This window comes from Hoplias malabaricus, chromosome 16 (assembly GCF_029633855.1).
Source record: "Hoplias malabaricus isolate fHopMal1 chromosome 16, fHopMal1.hap1, whole genome shotgun sequence".
Classification (NCBI taxonomy): domain Eukaryota; kingdom Metazoa; phylum Chordata; class Actinopteri; order Characiformes; family Erythrinidae; genus Hoplias; species Hoplias malabaricus.
The window spans coordinates 2,788,648-2,810,016 of record NC_089815.1 but is presented as its reverse complement, the minus strand read 5'-3'; the positions used below and the strand labels follow the sequence as shown (position 1 = coordinate 2,810,016).

Here is a 21,369-nt window from a genome sequence, read left to right as displayed (position 1 = left end):
GAGGAAATGACTGGACGCCTGGTGCTCTGTCGCCCTCTAGTGTGAGAACACGCAGTGTTTTTAACGTTGGCTGCAGAGCGTTGGAGTTTGACCTGTGGTAGATGAGGCTGAACAAGACATGGAGGTCACCTTCACAGCAGTGTGTCGCCCTGAGAGTGTGTGGTGTAAGTGATCTTTTTTACACACACACACACACACACACACACACTTCTGCTCTCTGTTGTTCTGCTCTGCTGTGGGGGTGGGGGACTTTAAAATAAAAGTCATTTATCAAAGTGAACCATTACAAGGAGGAGCTCTGTCTCAGCCTATCAGAGAGCTGCAATTTGTGGAGAGCCTCTCAGAGTTGGCCAATCACGCAGCAGGACTGGGATCGATGATGAATGATGAAGGAGAACCCGAGTGAAAGCTGAGCTCTCACGCAGCTCCCTGTCGTCCGCATGCCATCAACTCTCCACAGCCATGAGGAGCTGGGGTGTCTCCATATACTGCCCCCCCCAATCAGGAACATACCCCACACCCCCAACCAGCCATAGGGGTCTCCATCAGACTTGACTTTGTGTGTGTGTGTGTGTGTGTGTTTGAATAACTGCCAGCACTGATGATGTGATTACAGGTTTCTACACTGAGTCTCAGGACTGTCATAAAAACCTGCTCAGAGCTCCATCAAAACTATAAAAATACACTTTGTGTGTGTGTGTGTGTGTGTGTTTACAAAGAGATAGTGTGTGTGGTGTTATAAAGAGTTTGTGTTTGATAATTGTGTGTGTGTGTGTGTGATGTGTTGGTACAGACAGAATGTGTGTGTGTGCTGTAGAGAGAGAGTGTGTGTGATGTGTTGATACAGACAGAATGTGTGACTGCAGCCTGTTCAGTCCCAGGGGTCTTGGTGGTCTGTGGAGATAAGGCTGAGGCTGCTGAATGTTTAGAGTGTGTGTGTGTGTGTGTGTGTGTGCGTGTGTGTACATTATCTATGATCTGAGAAGGGAATAAAGGTGGGTTATTCTTCTCATTTGCATAAGGCTTTGGCCTTAACTTCATTAAAATGGTCACACACACACACACACACACACACACACACACACAGAAAGAGACACACACCCAGACAGAGACAGAGAGAGAGACAGACAGACAGAGATACAGAGAGAGAGAAAGAGATACACAGAGACAGACAGACAGACATAGATACACAGAGAGAGAGAGAGAGAAGGAGACAGACAGACAGACAGACAGAGATACAGAGAGAGAGAGAGACAGACAGACAGACAGAGATACAGAGAGAGAGAGAGAGACAGACAGAGATACACAGAGAGAGAGGGAGACAGACAGACAGACAGAGATACACAGAGAGAGAGAGAGACAGACAGACAGAGATACACAGAGCGAGAGAGAGAGAGAGAGACACACACACACACGCTCACAGAAAGAGACACACAGCCAGACAGAGAGAGAGAGAGAGAGAAAGGAAAGAAGGATAGAAGAGGAAGGGAGCAGTCCCTCCATTTCAAACTGCCCCTTTATTCAACTCACTCTCTCTCCACCTCCACTTCTGTAGCATAATGTAAATACCTACTGTGTGTGTGTGTGTGTGTGTGTGTGTGTGTGTGTGCTGGGGGCAGGTGGTTAACCTCAGGGAATGTTAATGCTGGAGGATGGCACTTACCATTTTACACACACACACACACACACACACACACACACACACACACACACACAGGTCTCATGTTTGGAAGGTTGTGTTTAAATAAACCCAGTTTGGCATGGTCCTAGCAGCTCACAGTGTGTGTGTGTGTGTTCTCTGTCGTCTCTCTCAACCTTATAAGGTGATTCTGTGTTTCTAATGCTTTTTATTTTTATCTATTTATCACACACACACACACACACTCACTGTGGGACTGTGGGGTCTGTTCTGAGGTGGTGTCTGGGCTCATTTAAAGGTGCAGTATGTGAAGCAGTCAGTAAATAATACTCTGACAACACACAGTGGGTTTCTGTAACGTCTATCGGACTGAAGCCCCGCCCCATGAAGCTGTGCATCATTTTGTGATAAAGGGGCGGGGCTTTGGAATGGAGGCTGAATTTAGGGGTGTGGCTTGGTGACTTACTCATAGTGTTTTCTGCAAAATCACCTCCTGTAGCTTTAAACCTGACATGAACATGTGACCCTGTTTAACCAGTCAGGTTTAATGTTGCCTTCCCGCCCTCAGCATACACACTTGTGTTGTTACCATGACAACCAAAATACATCAATCAAGTCTGATCTCACACATTGTACATGCACACAACACACTCGCAGAATTAAGAAAACCATTCAGTTCCCGACACACAGTGTGTGTGTGTGTGTGTGTGTGTGTGTTTGGTCTGGGAGGCGCCTGACAGGATTACAGATAAGAGGCAGTGGCTGGAAAAGAGAATTGCAGCTGTAATCAGACACACACACTCAAACACTCACACACTCAGGGTCACCACCCAGTCTCACACAGGAGCTGGATCAGCACAGAGCCCTTCTGGACTTTTTATTCCAGAGAGAGGGGGCGGGGCCCTATCATTGTCTCCGCTCCTGTCTCAGCTCCCGACTCCGCTCCCGACTCCGCTCCTGTCTCAGCTCCCGACTCAGCTCCCGTCTCAGCTCCCGTCTCATCTCCCCTTTCAGCTCCCGACTCCGCTCCCGTCTCAGCTCCTGACTCAGCTCCCGACTCCGCTCCCGTCTCATCTCCCCTCTCAGCTCCTGACTCCGCTCCCGACTCAGCTCCCGAGTCCGCTCCCGTCTCAGCTCCCGTCTCATCTCCCCTCTCAGCTCCCGACTCCGCTCCCGACTCAGCTTTCGTCTCAGCTCCCATCTCAGCTCCCGACTCAGCTCTCATCTCAGCTCCTGTCTCAGCTCCCGTCTCAGCTCCCGACTCAGCTCTCATCTCAGCTCCCGTCTCAGCTCCCGTCTCAGCTCCCGACTCAGCTCTCATTTCAGCTCTCATTTCAGCTCCCGTCTCAGCTCCCGACTCAGCTCTCATCTCAGCTCCTGTCTCAGCTCTCATCTCAGTTCCCGTCTCAGCTCCCAACTCTGCTCCCGACTCAGCTCTCATCTCAGCTCCTGTCTCAGCTCTCGACTCAGCTCCCGACTCAGCTCCCGACTCAGCTCCCGACTCAGCTCCCGACTCCGCTCCCGACTCAGCTCTCGTCTCTGCTCCCATCTCAGCTCCTGACTTCACTCCTGACTTAGCTCTCGTCCCAGCTCCCGCCTCAGCTCCTGTCTCAGCTCCTGTCTCAGCTCCCGACTCAGCTCCCATCTCAGCTTGCATCTCAGCTCCTGTCTCAGCTTTCGACTCCGCTCCCGACTCAGCTCCCAATTCCACTCCCATCAAATCTCTTAACTTGGCTCCCGTCTCAGCTCCTGACTCCGCTCCCGACTCAGCTCTCGTCTCTGCTCCCGTCTCAGCTCCTGACTCAGCTCCCGACTCCGCTCCCGACTCAGCTCTCGTCTCTGCTCCCATCTCAGCTCCTGACTTCACTCCTGACTTAGCTCTCGTCCCAGCTCCCGCCTCAGCTCCCGACTCAGCTCCCGACTCAGCTCCCGACTCAGCTCCCGTCTCAGCTCCCATCTCAGCTTGCATCTCAGCTCCTGTCTCAGCTTTCGACTCCGCTCCCGACTCAGCTCCCAATTCCTCTCCCATCAAATCTCTTAACTTGGCTCCCGTCTCAGCTCCTGACTCCGCTCCCGACTCAGCTCTCGTCTCTGCTCCCGTCTCAGCTCCTGACTCCGCTCCCGACTCAGCTCTCGTCTCTGCTCCCGTCTCAGCTCCTAACTCCGCTCCCGACTCAGCTCTCATCTCAGCTCCTGTCTCAGCTCTCGACTCAGCTCCCGTCTCAGCTCCCGACTCCGCTCCCGACTCAGCTCCCGACTCAGCTCCCGACTCAGCTCCCGTCTCAGCTCCCGACTCCGCTCCCGACTCAGCTCTCGTCTCTGCTCCCATCTCAGCTCCTGACTTCACTCCTGACTTGGCTCTCGTCCCAGCTCCCGCCTCAGCTCCTGTCTCAGCTCCCGACTCAGCTCCCGTCTCAGCTCCCATCTCAGCTTGCATCTCAGCTCCTGTCTCAGCTTTCGACTCCGCTCCCGACTCAGCTCCCAATTCCACTCCCATCAAATCTCTTAACTTGGCTCCCGTCTCAGCTCCTGACTCCGCTCCCGACTCAGCTCTCGTCTCTGCTCCCGTCTCAGCTCCTGACTCCGCTCCTGATTCAGCTCTCGTCTCTGCTCCCGTCTCAGCTCCCGACTCAGCTCCCGTCTCAGCTTCCATTTCAGCTCCCGACTCAGCTCCCGACTCAGCTCCTGTCTCAGCTTCCATCTCAGCTCCCGTCTCAGCTCCCGACTCCGCTCCCGACTCAGCTCCCGACTCAGCTCCCGTCTCAGCTCCCGACTCAGCTCTCGACTCTTTACTCAGGTCCTGACTCTTGACACTCGACTCAGCTCTCAACTCAGCTTCTTACTTGACTCTCTAAATATAATAATAATAATAATAATAATAATAATAATAATAATAATAATATATTTTATTTGAAATAGTGCCTTTCCACACACCCAAGGACACTGTACAATAAATAATAAAAGAAGGGAAAAATGCTCTAATCCTGTGGTGCTTGGCTTAAAATGTAGGCTTGAGGAACAAAGAGTAAAATGATCTATTGATTCTGCATTATTTTGTCAGTAGTGAGTGTTCTGCTCTGAGCGCGCTCAGCTGCAGTGGTGATGAGTTATATTTAGAGGCAGGTTATTCTGTCATCTGCTGTGAGTTTTAGTGTACAAAGTAATAATGTTTATTTGTGTGTGTGTGTGTGTGAGAGAGAGAGAGAGAGAGAGAGAGAGAGAGAGAGAGAGAGAGAGCTGAGTGCGTGCGTGTGTGTGTGTGAGCTAAGTGTGAGTGTTTGTGTGTGTGTGTGTGTGAGCTAAGTGTGAGTGTGAGTATTTGTGTGTGTGTGTGTGTGTGAGAGAGAGAGAGAGAGCTGACTGTTTGTGTCTGTGAGCTAAGTGTGTGTGAACTGAGTGTGGTGTTTGTGTGTGAGCTAAGTGTGTGTGTTTGTGTGTGAGCTAAGTGTGTGTGTGTGTGTGAGCTAAGTGTGTGTGTGTGTAAGCTAAGTGTGTGTGTGTCTGTAAAAAGCAGTGTATCATTAACCTGATGATGTCAGTGCAGGTTCAGTAACTCAGGTGTGAATGTAGGTCAGAGGTCAGTTCCTCTTCTCTGTGATTGGTGGGTTTGAGGAGCAGTGGCAGCTGTGGGGAGTGGTGTTTTTAGGGAGGGGTGGGGTTTGTAGTTATTTGAGTTCAGGGTTCAGTGTGTATTGTAAAGTTTATGGTGTTTATTGATCTGACTGTAGTTTTATTATTGGATCGTCCTCTGCTGCTCAGACCGCATATGATATGTATGGACACAGGTGTGTGTGTGTGTGTGTGTGTGTGTGTGTGTTTATTTGTAGGGATTGGGGGATTTATTTTTTATGAGAAGAGCTGGTGGCTGAGATCATGACATCACCCTAACCACACCCCCTCCACCCACCAGCTCCACCCACCCCTGGTCAGAATCAGAATCACTTTAATTGTGGTTTGAACTGTGCAGAGTGAACGAGACCCATTCCCAGGGCAAGGGGCAGTGTTACGCAGTAAAGGAACGTTATGATGAAGCTGAGACGTCCTGAGAATGAGTTTGAATCAGTTACTGAGCACTACACCCTTCAGACCCTGGCCTCCAGGGCTCTCCAGAGACACACAATAAAACAATAACCACTGTTATTACATCACTCAATCTGTTGAGGGGTTGTGGTTTCATGAGGATTTAATGAATTTGTAATAGTGGGGGCGTGGTTTAATGAGGATGTTTGGACAGTAGCTGGAGGAGAAACGAGGTTAATACAGACTCTGGGCCTCGGCGGTCTGTAATGATGCTGCTGAGACTGGTGGCCTGATCCTGGCCTTGTCAGAGTATTGTGTGTGTGTGTGTGTGTGTGTGTCTGTGTGTGTGTGTGTGTGTAAATGTGCTGTAGGCTAGTGATGTCTAAGTTGAGTTTGCTCAAGCAGATTTCAGGGGTGCTGTATGTGTGTGGGGGTGGGTTTAATGTCCCCTGGGGGCTCTCTGTGCCCTACAGGTTTCATTAGCGTTAGCCTGACAGCGGTGTTAGCCTGACAGCGACGTTAGCCTGACAGCGACGCTAGCAATGAGCTGAGGTAAAATCTCTGGGCTGAAGTCTGTCTGAGATTCAGGGGTGGATCTAGGTCCTAAAGCCCAAAGAGCAAACACAGAAATATAAAGCTACATTCAGCAGCAGAGAGAGAGAGAGATGCCCTTTCACACTTGAGCAGTAATACAGAAATGTTCCAGAGTTTTCCCAGCGGAGCTGTGTGTGTGTGAACATGACCTGCAACATTTGTCCCGGACATTACCCAGACTTTATCCTCCTCTCGCCCCGGTGAAGACTCCGGGGGAAGTTAGAGTCAGTGCATGTGAGAACAGAGTGGGAAATGTTCCGGAGTTTCTCCTGCACACGCTGCACAGGCTCCACCCCCACATCTGTGCGTCTCACGCAGAAAACCTCTTACTGTGAGCTGCGTATGTGAACGACCGCTGTCAGACGTCTCCAGACCCAACACACTCAGTTTCTCTAGAGATTCTCCAGAGTTTATGTGGGTAAGAGGCATCAGTGTGTATGGGTGTGTGTGTGTATGGGTGTGTGTGTGTGTCTTTGCCTGTCCTTCATGGTCAGAAAACTATTTTAAACTGAACTGAGGGAGAGTGGTGCCACCTGGTGGTGTGTGAGTGTTACTGTGAAACACATTTTCCTGCGCCTTAGAACACTGGCTGCTCACTGACTGATCACTCACCACTAAGTAACTGCTCACTAACTGCTCACTCATAGCTAACTCTTCTCACTGACTGCTCATTGGCTTCTCACTGACAGCTCACTGTAAATAGAGATTAAAAAATAAACATTAAAACTAAGTAAAATAGTAAACGAATAATTAAGCAAAGAAAAATAAAGGTTAATACAAAGATGAAACAGAAGCGAGATAAAGATGAATCTGAGACAGTAACGAGGCTCTGGAGCCTGAGAGAAACTTCATTTCTCTGATAAAAGGGGCACCTGAACTCAGGAGTTCATCAGTTAATCAGCGGGGGGCGCTGCTGTATGTGCATTCACTCAGACTATTTACAGCATGTGTGTGTGTGTGTGTGTGTGTGTGAGAGAGAGAGAGAGAGAGAGAGAGAGAGAGAGAGAGAGAGAGAGAGAGAGAGAGAGAGAAACTATTGCAGATGGGGGCTGAGCTTACACTCGATTAGAAAGTGGCCGTAATAAAGGAAACACTTTAATTAGAGGGGATTTAAACTCTCCTCTTTACATCATCTTTATCTCATCCTTCATCCCATTAAGAGATTTCAGGATCATCCCAGAAAAAGATGAGTATAAACCCAACTCTCTCTCTCCATGCCCCCTTCCCCACTCTCTCTCCCCCCCTCTCTCTCTCCCTCTCTCTCTCACTCGCTCCCTCTCTCCCCACTCCCCCCCTCTCTCTCTCTCTCTCTCCCCACCACTCTCTCTCTCTGCTGAGATATTGTATTGTTTCTTCACAGAGACACTAATCTTATTATAACACACACACACGCAGACACACACACACACACACACAGATTGACCTTCATCTTTACTGAGAGAGTTCTGATCACTCACAGATCACTGGCCCACTGTTCACTATTGGTGCTTTTCCACCGCATGTGTCCGGCTCGGCTCAGTTCATTTAAAGCTTGTTGCTTTTCCACTGGTGGGGCCCCCCACAAAACGGAGCCGGTGACGTTGCAAAACCTCATCTCAATTCGCTGGCTTTAAAACCACAAAAACAATGGCAGTAAAGTTTCTGAGTGGGCGGAGCTGAAGTCCTGCAGGCTGGGTGGGCGGAGCTGAAGTCCTGCAGGCTGAGTGGGTGGAGCTGAAGTGCTACAGGCTGAGTGGGCGGAGCTGAAGTCCTGCAGGCTGGGTGGGTGGAGCTGAAGTGCTACAGGCTGAGTGGGTGGAGCTGAAGTCCTGCAGGCTGGGTGGGTGGAGCTGAAGTCCTGCAGGCTGAGTGGGCGGAGCTGAAGTCCTGCAGGCTGAGTGGGCGGAGCTGAAGTCCTGCAGGCTGGGTGGGCGGAGCTGAAGTCCTGCAGGCTGAGTGGGTGGAGCTGAAGTGCTACAGGCTGAGTGGGCGGAGCTGAAGTCCTGCAGGCTGGGTGGGTGGAGCTGAAGTGCTACAGGCTGAGTGGGTGGAGCTGAAGTCCTGCAGGCTGAGTGGGTGGAGCTGAAGTCCTGCAGGCTGAGTGGGCGGAGCTGAAGTCCTGCAGGCTGAGTGGGCGGAGCTGAAGTCCTGCAGGCTGGGTGGGCGGAGCTGAAGTGCTACAGGCTGAGTGGGCGGAGCTGAAGTCCTGCAGACTGGGTGGGCGGAGCTGAAGTCCTGCAGGCTGAGTGGGCGGAGCTGAAGTGCTGCAGGCTGAGTGGGCGGAGCTGAAGTGCTGCAGGCTGAGTGGGCGGAGCTGAAGTGCTGCAGGCTGAGTGGGCGGAGCTGAAGTCCTGCAGGCTGAGTGGGCGGAACTGAAGTGCTACAGGCTGAGTGGGCGGAGCTGAAGTCCTGCAGGCTGGGTGGGTGGAGCTGAAGTCCTGCAGGCTGAGTGGGCGGAGCTGAAGTGCTGCAGGCTGAGTGGGCGGAGCTGAAGTCCTGCAGACTGGGTGGGCGGAGCTGAAGTCCTGCAGGCTGAGTGGGCGGAGCTGAAGTGCTACAGGCTGAGTGGGCGGAGCTGAAGTCCTGCAGACTGGGTGGGCGGAGCTGAAGTCCTGCAGGCTGAGTGGGCGGAGCTGAAGTGTGGTGTAAACCTGAGTTAAGGTTTTATTAATGAAAGTGTTTAAATTTCTGTTGTTAAACATAAAAAGGGGTTCCACATGGTTCCACACTGCAGCGTAGTGCTTGGAGGAGAACACTAAGCCCAGCAGGACAAACAGGACAGGTTTCGTTATACGGAGTGTTGATGGCATGAAGGAGACGTTGTGGGGACTTTTATTTTGTAAAAATGCTGTGAAACAGAAACAGCTGTGATCTGAGGCAGAAGAGCGCTTGGGTTTGGCTCCGGGACTGAACTGAACTCAGCCTGAATGTGTTTGTTTCGTTGTTTATTTGTTTGTTTGTGTGTGTGTGTGTGTGTGTGTGTGTCACCCTTGGCGTTTAGTGTGGTTACAGAATGAGAAGAATAACAGATTGTAACCTTCCCTCCATCGGCGTTTCTCTCCTCCTCAGAGGAGTGTGTTGCTATGGAAACAGCGGGACAGGGCTGTGAGTGTGCAGGAGTGTGTGTGTGTGTGTGAGTATCATAGTAAACAGAAGGTGTGTTGGAGTGTTTGTGTGAAGTGAGCAGAGTGGGAGGCGAGGCGTTTAAGAGATTTCTCTGCACCTTATGGTTCACCTTTTAAATCTAATCTGATGAGAACCTGAACCTGTTCACCATCTGAACCAGCAGAACCCACACACAGCGGCCAGTCACAGAGCAGAGTTCAAAAACACAGGGTAAAAAAGGGTTCTGATTCTGTTCCACTTCTGACGTCAGGCAGAGACTTTCCCCGCCCCCTGGTCAGAGTCCGTCCAATCACAGCGCTTGAAAGTTAGGAATAGTTTTCTGGTAAAATATAAACTCCACCTTTTAGACACTGCTGCGCCCTGTGGAGGACCACCGTTCATTAACACATCTGTGTTTCAGAACTAAAGCAGGTCTGTGTGTGTGTGTGTGTGTGTGTGTGTGTGTGTGATAGAGAGAGAGAGAGAGAGAGAGAGAGACAGAGATGGAGCACTGTTGTGACAGAGAATGGACTGATGAACTGACTCTTGGATGGAGAGGTGAAAGATTACTGTTTGGGTTGATGAGTAGAATGATGGATGGATGGACAGAGGACTTTATGGAGGATAAGAAAACCTGGAATAACTGATGAATGGATGAATAAACAAACACATGGTGTCTGTCCTGCACTGTGTTCAGAGTGTAATGTCCAGGAGAGGACGCTGTATAGGCTGTGTACTCTGGTACAGCTGTAGCCTTTTGCTCCCTCTGGTGGTGGCAGAAAGGACTGCACTTACTCCTTTCTGAGCTGATTGAACATTGATTGGCAGGACCCCCTCGCACTACCCCAGCAGAACCTGAGAGAGGGGACAGTGGAGCTGAGAGAGGGGACAGTGAGGGGACAGTGGAGCTGAGAGAGGGGATGGTGAGGGGACAGTGGAGCTGAGAGAGGGGACAGTGAGGGGACAGTGGAGCTGAGAGAGAGGACGGTGAGGGGACAGTGGAGCTGAGAGAGGGGACGGTGAGGGGACAGTGGAGCTGAGAGAGGGGACGGTGAGGGGACAGTGGAGCTGAGAGAGGGGACAGTGAGGGGACAGTGGAGCTGAGAGAGGGGACAGTGAGGGGACAGTGGAGCTGAGAGAGGGGACAGTGAGGAGACAGTGGAGCTGAGAGAGGGGACAGTGAGGAGACAGTGGAGCTGAGAGAGGGGACAGTGAGTGGAGCTGTAATTGTGTCTTTTGTCTCCAGGACACACGCAGAGTCTCTGTGTCTCTGGGTTTTGTGTTTCTGACCCAAGAAAGACTATATCCACCCCCCCCCCAAACACACACACACACACACACACACACACACACACAGTCCCACCCCCTGCTCCTGGCAGCAGGACACTATCCACCCCGCCTCCCCACTCTAAAGCCCACGGGAAGCAGATGATGGGGTCCCGAGAACAAAAGGCCTCCCACCCCGAGGGTGACCCCCACATTGTCGGCGATGGCGGGCTGTGAGTAAAGAATGGAGCGTGGGACTCGTAACTCCACCGTCCTGCTTTAATGAGTTCACTGCCTGACCCTCACTGGACTGACCAATCACGTCCAGGTCACAGCGATGGGGCTAAGTCTTTGATCCTGTTTTAAACAGGTGTTTAATTCTGTGGTCTTGGGGGAGGGGTGGGGAAGGGGGTGTGTGTCAGAGATTTAATGAAGGAGTAGGAGACGTCCACAGCTCATAACTCTAAACATGGGCTGGGTCCCCACTGTGCTATTAATACCAGCACTGACAAATCAGTAGTGTGTGTGTGTGTAGTGTGTGTGTGTGTGGGGGGGGGGGGTAGTGTGTGTAGTGTATAGTGTAGAGTGCATAGTGTATAATATGGTGTGTAATGTGTGTGTGTAGTGTGCACTTTGTGTGTAGTGTGCACTGTATGTGTAGTGTGTGTGTGTAGTGTGCAATGTGTGTGTGTGCAGTGTGTGTAGTGTGCACTGTGTGTGTGTGTGTGTAGTGTGTGTGTGCAGTGTGTGTGTAGTGTGCACTGTGTGTGTAGTGTGCAATGTGTGCGTGTAGTGTGTGTGTGTGTGTGTAGTGTGCACTGTGTGTGTAGTGTGTGTGTGTGTAGTGTGCAATGTGTGTGTGTGTAGTGTGTGTATTCAGAGTGTAACAGGGAGAAGGAGGCGCTGTGTGTTATTTATAGACAGTGCTCTGGCTCCGGGCCGAGAGAACGCAATGGGAACAGAGCGGAGAACTCGAGACCCTCGGAGCAGAACCGTGGCTTTAGTCTGACTTCTCATCTGCGGTTCTGGAGGAAAACATTCAGCACGGACCCCGAGATCCTCATCACCACAGTTCCTCCCTCTCTCACTCTCTCTCTCTCTCTGTTCTCTCCCTCCCTCTCTCTCTCTGTTCTCTCTCTCTCTCCTCTCTCTGTTCTCTCTCTCTGATCTCTCCCTCTCGCTCTCTCTGTCTCTCTCTCTGTTCTCTCTCTCTCTCTCTCTGTCTCTTTCTCTCTCTGTCTGTCTCTCTCTCTCTCTCTGTTCTCTCTCTCTCTGTCTCTTTCTCTCTCTGTCTCTTTCTCTCTCTGTCTCTTTCTCTCTGTTCTCTCTCTCTCTCTCTGTTCTCTCTCTCTCTGTCTCTTTCTCTCTCTGTTCTCTCTCTCTCTCTGTCTCTTTCTCTCTCTGTCTGTCTGTCTCTCTCTCTGTTCTCTCTCTCTCTCTCTGTCTCTTTCTCTCTCTGTCTCTTTCTCTCTGTCTCTTTCTCTCTCTGTCTCTTTCTCTCTCTCTCTCTCTCTCTCTCTCTCTCTCTCTCTGTTGGCCTCAGAAAGAGGAGACACACATTGCCCGTGTGTGTGTGTGTGTGTGTGTGAGAGAGAGAGAGATAGAAAGAGAGGGATTCCCCCATTCAACACTGACGTGTGCTCCAGCTGGTGTGTGTGAGTCGGGGGGCGGGGGGCAGCAGCTGTCAAAGACCTGCCCCTGAGAGGAAGAGTCTCTCTCTCTCAGTCTGCAGTCTGTCGCTGGCTCTGGTTCTGATGGGATGTGTGTATTGGCTGCTGTTGCAGCAGTGTGTGTGTGTGTGTGTGTGTGTGTGTGTGTGAGTGAGTGAGGAAGAAGAGGAAGATGAGTACAATGCTATGGCGCTGGGAGCAGAACAACATCAGCATGAAACTGGTAATGTAATGTTTACATGAGGCTTTTATTCAGAAACGTCTTGTTTTTTTATGGTGTTGTTGGGACCAGACGCAGAAAACCACCACATACTCCCTCTGAGATCTCAGGGAGCTCAGAGTGAGATCTCAGGGAGCTCAGTGGAGCATGCTGCTGATGCTGTGTGGAGGTGCTGGTCCAGACTCTGAGGCCCCACCCCCGCCATTTGGTTCCATAGACACAGCTTTATCTGAGTCTGGGACAGAGAAGGTCCAACACTCATCTGGAGATTAGCCGATAAGGCGCTGATTAATTATGCATTGCCTGTGTGTGTGTGTGTGTGTGTGTGTGTGTGTGTGTGTGTGTGTGTGTGTGTGTGTGTGTTAAAGACAATTACTTTAGCCCTGTAAATAAAGGAACACTGAATGAATGAGTGTTCATCAGCAGCTGTGCTTCTGAGCTGCTAGTTTGAAGTCTGTGTAATATCATTGTCTGTAACCTTTATCCAGTTCAGGGCGGCGGTGGGTCTAGAGTCTACCCAGAATCACTGGGCGCAAGGCAGGAACACACACTCATACATTCACTCACACACTCACACCTACAGACACTTTTGAGTCTCCAAGCCACCTACCAACATGTGTTTTTGGAGCGTGGGAGGAAACCAGAGCACCCGGAGGAAACCCACGCAGACACAGAAAGAACACACCACACTCCTCACAGACAGTCACCCGGAGGAAACCCACGCAGACACAGAGAGAACACACCACACTCCTCACAGACAGTCACCCGGAGGAAACCCACGCAGACACAGAGAGAACACACCACACTCCTCACAGACAATCACTCGGAGGAAACCCGCGCAGACACAGAGAGAACACACCACACTCCTCACAGACAGTCACCCAGAGGAAACCCACACAGACAGAGAGAACACACCACACTCCTCACAGACAGTCACCCAGAGGAAACCCGCGCAGACACAGAGAGAACACACCACACTCCTCACAGACAGTCACCCAGAGGAAACCCGCGCAGACACAGAGAGAACACACCACACTCCTCACAGACAGTCACCCAGAGGAAACCCACGCAGACACAGAGAGAACACACCACACTCCTCACAGACAGTCACCCAGAGGAAACCCGCGCAGACACAGAGAGAACACACCACACTCCTCACAGACAGTCACCCGGAGGAAACCCACACAGACACAGAGAGAACACACCACACTCCTCACAGACAGTCACCCAGAGGAAACCCGCGCAGACACAGAGAGAACACACCACACTCCTCACAGACAGTCACCCAGAGGAAACCCACGCAGACACAGAGAGAACACACCACACTCCTCACAGACAGTCACCCAGAGGAAACCCGCGCAGACACAGAGAGAACACACCACACTCCTCACAGACAGTCACCCGGAGGAAACCCGCGCAGACACAGAGAGAACACACCACACTCCTCACAGACAGTCACCCAGAGGAAACCCGCGCAGACACAGAGAGAACACACCACACTCCTCACACACAGTCACCCGGAGCGGGACTCGAAACCCACAACCTCCAGGACCCTGGAGGTGTGACAGAGACACTACTTGCTGCTCCATTGTGAGGCCTGCTGTTGAACATTAAAAAGAGAAAAAGCCCTCTCTCACTCTCAACTCGTCGGAACACCTCAGACAGATGGACAATGGGGAATCAATAACCATTCACACTCTTATTACTGCCTACAGTGTGTGTGTGTGTATGTGTATGTGTGTGTGTGTGTGTGTGTGTGTGTATTTAATCTTTACTGACACTGACGGCAGGGTCAGGGTCACTAAGGGCTCAGACCACAGCCGTGCGGCCTAACCACTCCCAGACCACACTCAGACCACTCCCAGACCACACTCAGACCACACTCAGACCACTCCCAGACCACTCCCAGACCACTCCCAGGCCACTCTCAGGCCACTCTCAGACCACACTCAGACCACACTCAGACCACAATCAGACCACTCCCAGACCACACTCAGACCATTCTCAGACCATTCTCAGACCACATTCAGAACACTCTCATACCACACTCAGAACACTCTCACACCACTCTCAGACCACACTCAGACCACATTCAGAACACTCTCAGACCACTCTCAGACCACACTCAGACCACACTCAGACCACATTCAGAACACTCTCAGACCACTCTCAGACCACACTCAGACCACACTCAGACCACATTCAGAACACTCTCAGACCACTCTCACACCACTCTCAGACCACACTCAGACCACATTCAGAACACTCTCAGACCACTCTCAGACCACACTCAGACCACACTCAGACCACAATTAGACCACTCTCAGACCACACTCAGACCACACTCAGACCACAATTAGACCACTCTCAGACCACACTCAGACCACATTCAGACCACTCTCAGACCACTCTCAGACCACTCTCAGACCACACTCAGACCACAATTAGACCACTCCCAGACCACTCTCAGACCACACTCAGACCACAATTAGACCACTCTCAGACCACACTCGGACCACTCTCAGACCATACTCAGAACACTCTCAGAACACTCTCAGACCACTCTCAGACCACTCTCAGACCACACCTAGACCACTCTCAGGCCACTCTGAGACCACTCTCAGACCACACTCAGACACCAGAATCCAGAACTAGGCCAGGGTGGGACACGTTAGATTAAACGTGACCCTGTGCATTAGATTAAACATGACACTGCACATTAGGTTAAACATGACCCTGCACGTTAGATTAAATGTGACCCAGTGTGTGTGGGTGTGTAAGTGTGTGTGTGTGTGTGTGTGTATGAGTGTGTGTGAGTGTGTGGGTCACTTTTAATTTAATGCCCCACCCTGCCCCAGTTCTGTGCATTTACCTGAGCCTGAGATCTTCTGGACCTTACCAGGACGTCTTGTGGTCATCACAAAACGGTGAACTGGACCAAGAGGGAGAGGTGGGCGGTTTGAGACGGTGCTTGTATAAATCAGAAACATAGACGGCCTTAAAAAAGAATCCAGATGAATGCCACACCCAGGAAGGGGCGCCAGTCCTTCAAAGGGCGACACACACTCATACATTCACTCACATCTACAGACACATTTGAGTCTCCAATCCACCTACCAACGTGTGTTTTTGGAGTTTGGGAGGAAACCAGAGCACCCGGAGGAAAACCACGCAGACACAGGGAGAACACACCACACTCCTCACAGACAGTCACCCAGAGGAAACCCACGCAGACACAGAGAGAACACACCACACTCCTCACAGACAGTCACCCGGAGGAAAACCACGCAGACACAGGGAGAACACACCACACTCCTCACAGACAGTCACCCAGAGGAAAACCACGCAGACACAGGGAGAACACACCACACTCCTCACAGACAGTCACCCAGAGGAAACCCACGCAGACACAGAGAGAACACACCACACTCTGAGTTGTTCTGGACCTTACCAGGATGTCTTGTGGACGTCATAAAACTTTGAACTGGACCGAGGGGGAGGGGTGGGCGGTTTGAGTGTGTGGCCACTGTGCTGAGTATGTGGTCAGTGTGTGGTCACTGTGCTGAGTGTGTGGTCACTGTGTGCTCAGTGTGGGCTGAGTGTGTGGTCAGTGTGTGGTCACTGTGCTCAGTTTGTGGTCAGTGTGTGGTCACTGTGCTGAGTGTGTGGTCACTGTGTTGAAGATATTCTGTAGAACATTACCGTTAGGATTAAGATTAAGCCTTCAGATTCTGACTGTGTTTATTTTTACAGAGTACAGTCCAGTTCAGGGACAGTGTTGGAAAACGTCTGTCTGTTACTTTTGAGTTAAATAAAGATTCAGGAGAATGAACACAGCGCAGAGACCTGCTTTAACCGCAGCTTACGAACTGTCCGTGTGTTTCTGGATGTGGAGAGTGTGTTTCAGGCACAGACGCATCCTCAGTCTCCACAGCGCATTAAAACCTATGGAGTCAGACGACGACGTGAAGTCTGTACTCTGCGCAGTCAGGTCTCTGCAGTTCTGAGCTGTAACGTGCAGAGTGAGAGCAGCTAGCCCCGAGGGAGCTGAGTGTAGAGTGTGTGAAGGTGCTGAAGTTCCAGGGTTTGGATGTTGTCGTTTTTCGACCAGGGGCTTGAGACGAAGAACTCATCGAGACGCCTGCTTCTGCATGTGCTGTGGAGGAACCTCTCCGTCTACACGCGAATGTCCGGCTCCAAAGCATAAAACATAAAATTCCCAGAATTCCCCGGAGATGGGGAGAGGGTCCAGAGCTGACCCCTAGACTCTGACCTCTCTGTGACCTCACCTGTGTTAGTGGTACACTCACCTGAGTGTGAGGGTGTGGTGAAGTGGTCTGACGGTGTGTTTCTGGCCTGTAATTACTGCACAGCCTCAGGAGTGTGGGGGTAGTAAAAAGGGGTGGTAATGGGGGTGGAGGGCAGTTGGAGAAATTCCTTTAGGGTTCTTAAAAGCTTCAGGAACAAAGAGAACGGCTGGAGATTAAAGAGGACCAACAGCTGACAGAGAACTGTTCACAACACTCTGGAATACACACATACACACACACACACACACACACACACACACACACACAAAAAGTTTAATTCACAAGTGTGTGTGTGTACACACACTCCAGTGTTGTGTAAACACCTGCTGAATTTCTGTACAGTGCTGAGTGTGTGTGAGTGTGTGTGTGTGTGTGTGTGTGTGTGAGAGAGAGAGAGAGAGATGGAGAATGTGTGTATTGTTCCTGTTCTTTAATGTAGGGGAGTTTCTGTTGACATTAGGAACAGAGCTCAGGTTCTTTTGAACTTTAGGCTTTTTTTCACAATACACACACAAACTCACACACACTCACACACACTCATACACACTAATACACACCCACACACACTCATACACACTAATACACACCCACACACTCACACACACACACACACACACACTGACTCCTAGTGGCCTGGATGTGTCAGAGATTATGTATTAAACCTGCCTTAATCAAAGCTACAATCATTCAACATCCCTACTGCTAATTTCTCTCTCTCTCTCTCTCTCTCTCTCTCTCTCTCCATTTCTCTCTCTCCGTTTCTCTCTCTCTCTCTCCTTCTCTCTCTCTCTCTCTCTCTCTCTCTCTCTCCCTCTCTCACTCTCTCTCTCCCTCTCTCCCTCTCTCTCTCTCTCCCCACCCCCCCCCCCTCTCTCTCTATAATTACAGCCTTCTTTCAAACTCCCAGGCCCACTATTTTAGGAGACCTGTGTGTGTGACAGTATGTGTCCATGTGTGTATGTGTAGTTCTGTGTGTGTGTGTGTGTGTGTGTGTGTGTAGTTCTGTATGTGTGTGCGCACCTGTTGATTCTGATCATTATAAACCCCTGACTCATTGCTCTTTGTTGTTTGCTCTCTTTAAACTCACTGAGGTTTCTTCTGAACCCAGCACCAACAGATTAAATTTCTATTATTATTAATAATATTATTACTATTATTATGACTAATATTATTACCATTAATATTACTGTTATTTTTACTATTATTATTACGGTGATTATTACTATTATTATTATTATTATTTTGTTGTTAATATTTCTGTGCTGCTGTGGTTCAGGGCTGGGGTTAAGTTGCTGAGGTTTGTTTTAAACAAAGATAAAAAGACCGTTTTATACTTCATTATTTATTACTAATGAATGATGAATGAATGGATAATGATTGATGAGTTAATTGTGGCCTGTGTCTGATTAATGTGTGATTTACAGCTGATTTAAATGCTGTTGTCGTCTGTAATGAGATGCTGAAGGTTTCTGACCACAGCAGCTCGGGCCTTTTCAAAATCTGCACCCCCCCCCCTGCCTCCGCCCCACCCCCCAGAGAGAGAGAGAGAGAGAGAGAGAGAGAGAAGGGGAGTGAGCAGGCGAGCGAGAGAGAGAGAAAGAGAGGGAGAGCCCTCAGTGTCTCAGTCTGAATGGGGGCCGTCCCACAGTGAACAAAAGCTCAGAGAAGCTCGGAAGTCTGCAGCCGGCTGAGAGCTGAGCCCCGGAACGCTGAGCTGGGATTCCCAACAACTCCGGAATAAACCGGACTCACTGCTGCTCTCAACACTTCCACTCTCTTTCTCTGTCTCTTCCTCTCTCTCTCTCTCTCTCTCTCTCTCTCTGTCTCTCTCTCTCTCTCTCTGGTCAGATATACACGGACTGGGCGAATCATTACTTGTCGAAGTCAGGACACAGGCGTCTGATCCAGGACCTGCAGCAGGACGTGAGTGATGGAGTTCTGCTGGCGGAAATCATCCAGGTCGTAGGTGAGAGATGGGGACTTTTATTTTGCTTCTTTAACTTCACTGAACTTGTACTGAAGGGAAAGTGATTATTCCCACGGTTCCGCTGGTCAGCATCGGATTCTGGACCCTACTTGTCTCTACTGGAATCTACTGGTCTCTTTTGGACTCTACTGGTCTCTACTGGACTCTACAGAACTCTACAGATCTCTACTGGTCTCTACTGGACTCTACTGGTCTGTACAGATCTCTACTGGTCTCTACTGGTTTCTACTGGACTCTACTGGTCTCTACTGGACTCTACTGGACTCTACTGTTCTCTACTGGACTCTACTGGACTCTACTGGACTCTACTGGTCTCTACTGGACTCTACTGGACTCCACTAATCTCTACTGGACTCTACAGATCTCTATTGGACTCTACTGGTTTCTGCTGGACTCTACTGGACTCTATTTGTCTCTACTGGACTCTACTGGTCTCTACTGGACTCTACTGGCCTCTACTGGTCCATGCTTGCCTCTACTTGGATCTTCTGGTCTCTACTGGACCCTACTCATCTTTGCTGTACTTTACTTGACGCTACTGGTCTTTGCTGGTCTTTGCTGGTCTCTACTGGGTGGTACTGCTCTCTACTGGTCTCTACTGGACTCTACTGGACTCTTCTCAGCGGTCACTTTCGGCAGTTACTGGGCACTGTGCTCTCTTTTTGATCAGGATTTAAACAGGAGCTTTCCGTAAACCACCATCAAAGGAAGTTATTTTGGAAAGCTTTGATTAAAATCCTTCACAACAAGTAAAAACCAACAACAGCAGCAGCGTAGTGTCTCATCCTGTTCTCACAGAGCGCTCAGTGAGACGCTAGGGTCTAGGGTGTCTCTTGGTCAGAGGTTGGTTCTCAGAATAGAGCCAGATGTTTAAACAGCTGTTTACTGAAATGTTTGCTTGAGGAATCATTTGTTTGTTTGTTGCCTGAGGTCAGTGAGAAACTCATTTCCAATCTGCCCTGTACCCTACTACCCCCACCCTGCCCCACACTGTACCACCGACTGTACCCTACTACCCCCACCCTGCCCCACACTGTACCACCGACTGTACCCTACTACCTCTACCCTGCCCCACACTGTACCACCGACTGTTTCCTACTACCCCCACCCTGCCCCACACTGTACCACCAACTGTACCCTACTACCCTCACCCTGCCGCACACTGTACCACCGACTGTACCCTACTACCCCTACCCTGCCCCACACTGTACCACCGACTGTACCCTACTACCCTCACCCTGCCGCACACTGTACCACCGACTGTACCCTACTACCCCCACCCTGCCGCACACTGTACCACCGACTGTACCCTACTACCCCCACCCTGCCCCACACTGTACCACCGACTGTACCCTACTACCCCCACCCTGCCCCACACTGTACCACCGACTGTACCCTACTACCCTCACCCTGCCCCACACTGTACCACCGACTGTACCCTACTACCCTCACCCTGCCGCACACTGTACCACCGACTGTACCCTACTACCTCTACCCTGCCCCACACTGTACCACCGACTGTACCCTACTACCCCCACCCTGCCCCACACTGTACCACCGACTGTACCCTACTACCCTCACCCTGCCGCACACTGTACCACCGACTGTACCCTACTACCTCTACCCTGCCCCACACTGTACCACCGACTGTACCCTACTACCCTCACCCTGCCGCACACTGTACCACAGACTGTACAGTGTCTCCTCTCGTCCCATAGTGTTTCTGCTTTTTGTGTGTGTGTGTGTGTGCGCGTGTGTCTGTTTGTCAGCTGTGAATGTAAATGGCCTGCTGTCAGCTGCTATGAGGGGGTTGGGCACACACACACACACACACACACACACACACACACGGTCTCTGAGTGGGATAAGGCCTGTGCTTATAGTGATCTGTTGTTACCTTTAATATCGTCAATGTATCGTATTTAAATGAAGACATTATTTTATAATTAAACAGTTCAGAGAAAGGGCCATTAAGCCCCTCCCACTCACTCGGGTCAACGAGCCTTGAGAGAGACAATTAAACCCTGAGGAAGGAGGAGTCCACTCTGACTCAGTTGTTTTCTTTCTTTCAGCCAATGAGAAGATAGAGGACATTAATGGACGCCCGAGGAGCCGCTCTCAGATGGTGAGTCCCTCTGTTCCTATATGTGCCACTCATAGCTGAGTCCAATCAGCTATGAGACCTGGGGAAGTAAAGCCCTCTGAGAGGTGTCTGTGGGGTCAGGGCTGTGGTGTAGATGAATGGACATGGTGAGAGCGGGCAAAAGAAGCTCAGAGAGGGCCAGAGCGGGCAAGAGAGTGTGAGAGCGGGCAAAATGGGGCCAGAGCGGGTAAGAGAGGGCCAGAGCGGGTAAGAGAGGGTGAGAGAGGGCCAGAGTGAGCGAGAGAGGGCCAGAGCGGGCAAGAGAGTGTGAGAGCAGGCAAGACGGGGCCAGAGTGGGCAAGAGAGGGCGAGAGAGGGCCAGAGTGGGCGAGAGGGCCAGAGCGGGCAAGAGAGGGCCAGAGCGGGCGAGATGGTGCCAGAGCAGGCAAGAGACCAGCTGTGGTCAGTGGATTAGTGACATTAGCGGTCAGCTCAG

The 21,369-nt window shown here is 50.8% G+C and overlaps 1 pseudogene; it reads left to right on the top strand.

The window, feature by feature from the left end:
- LOC136672057 (neuron navigator 3-like) overlaps nucleotides 1–21,369 on the top strand; it is a 33,611-nt pseudogene that overhangs the window by 6,825 nt on the left and 5,417 nt on the right.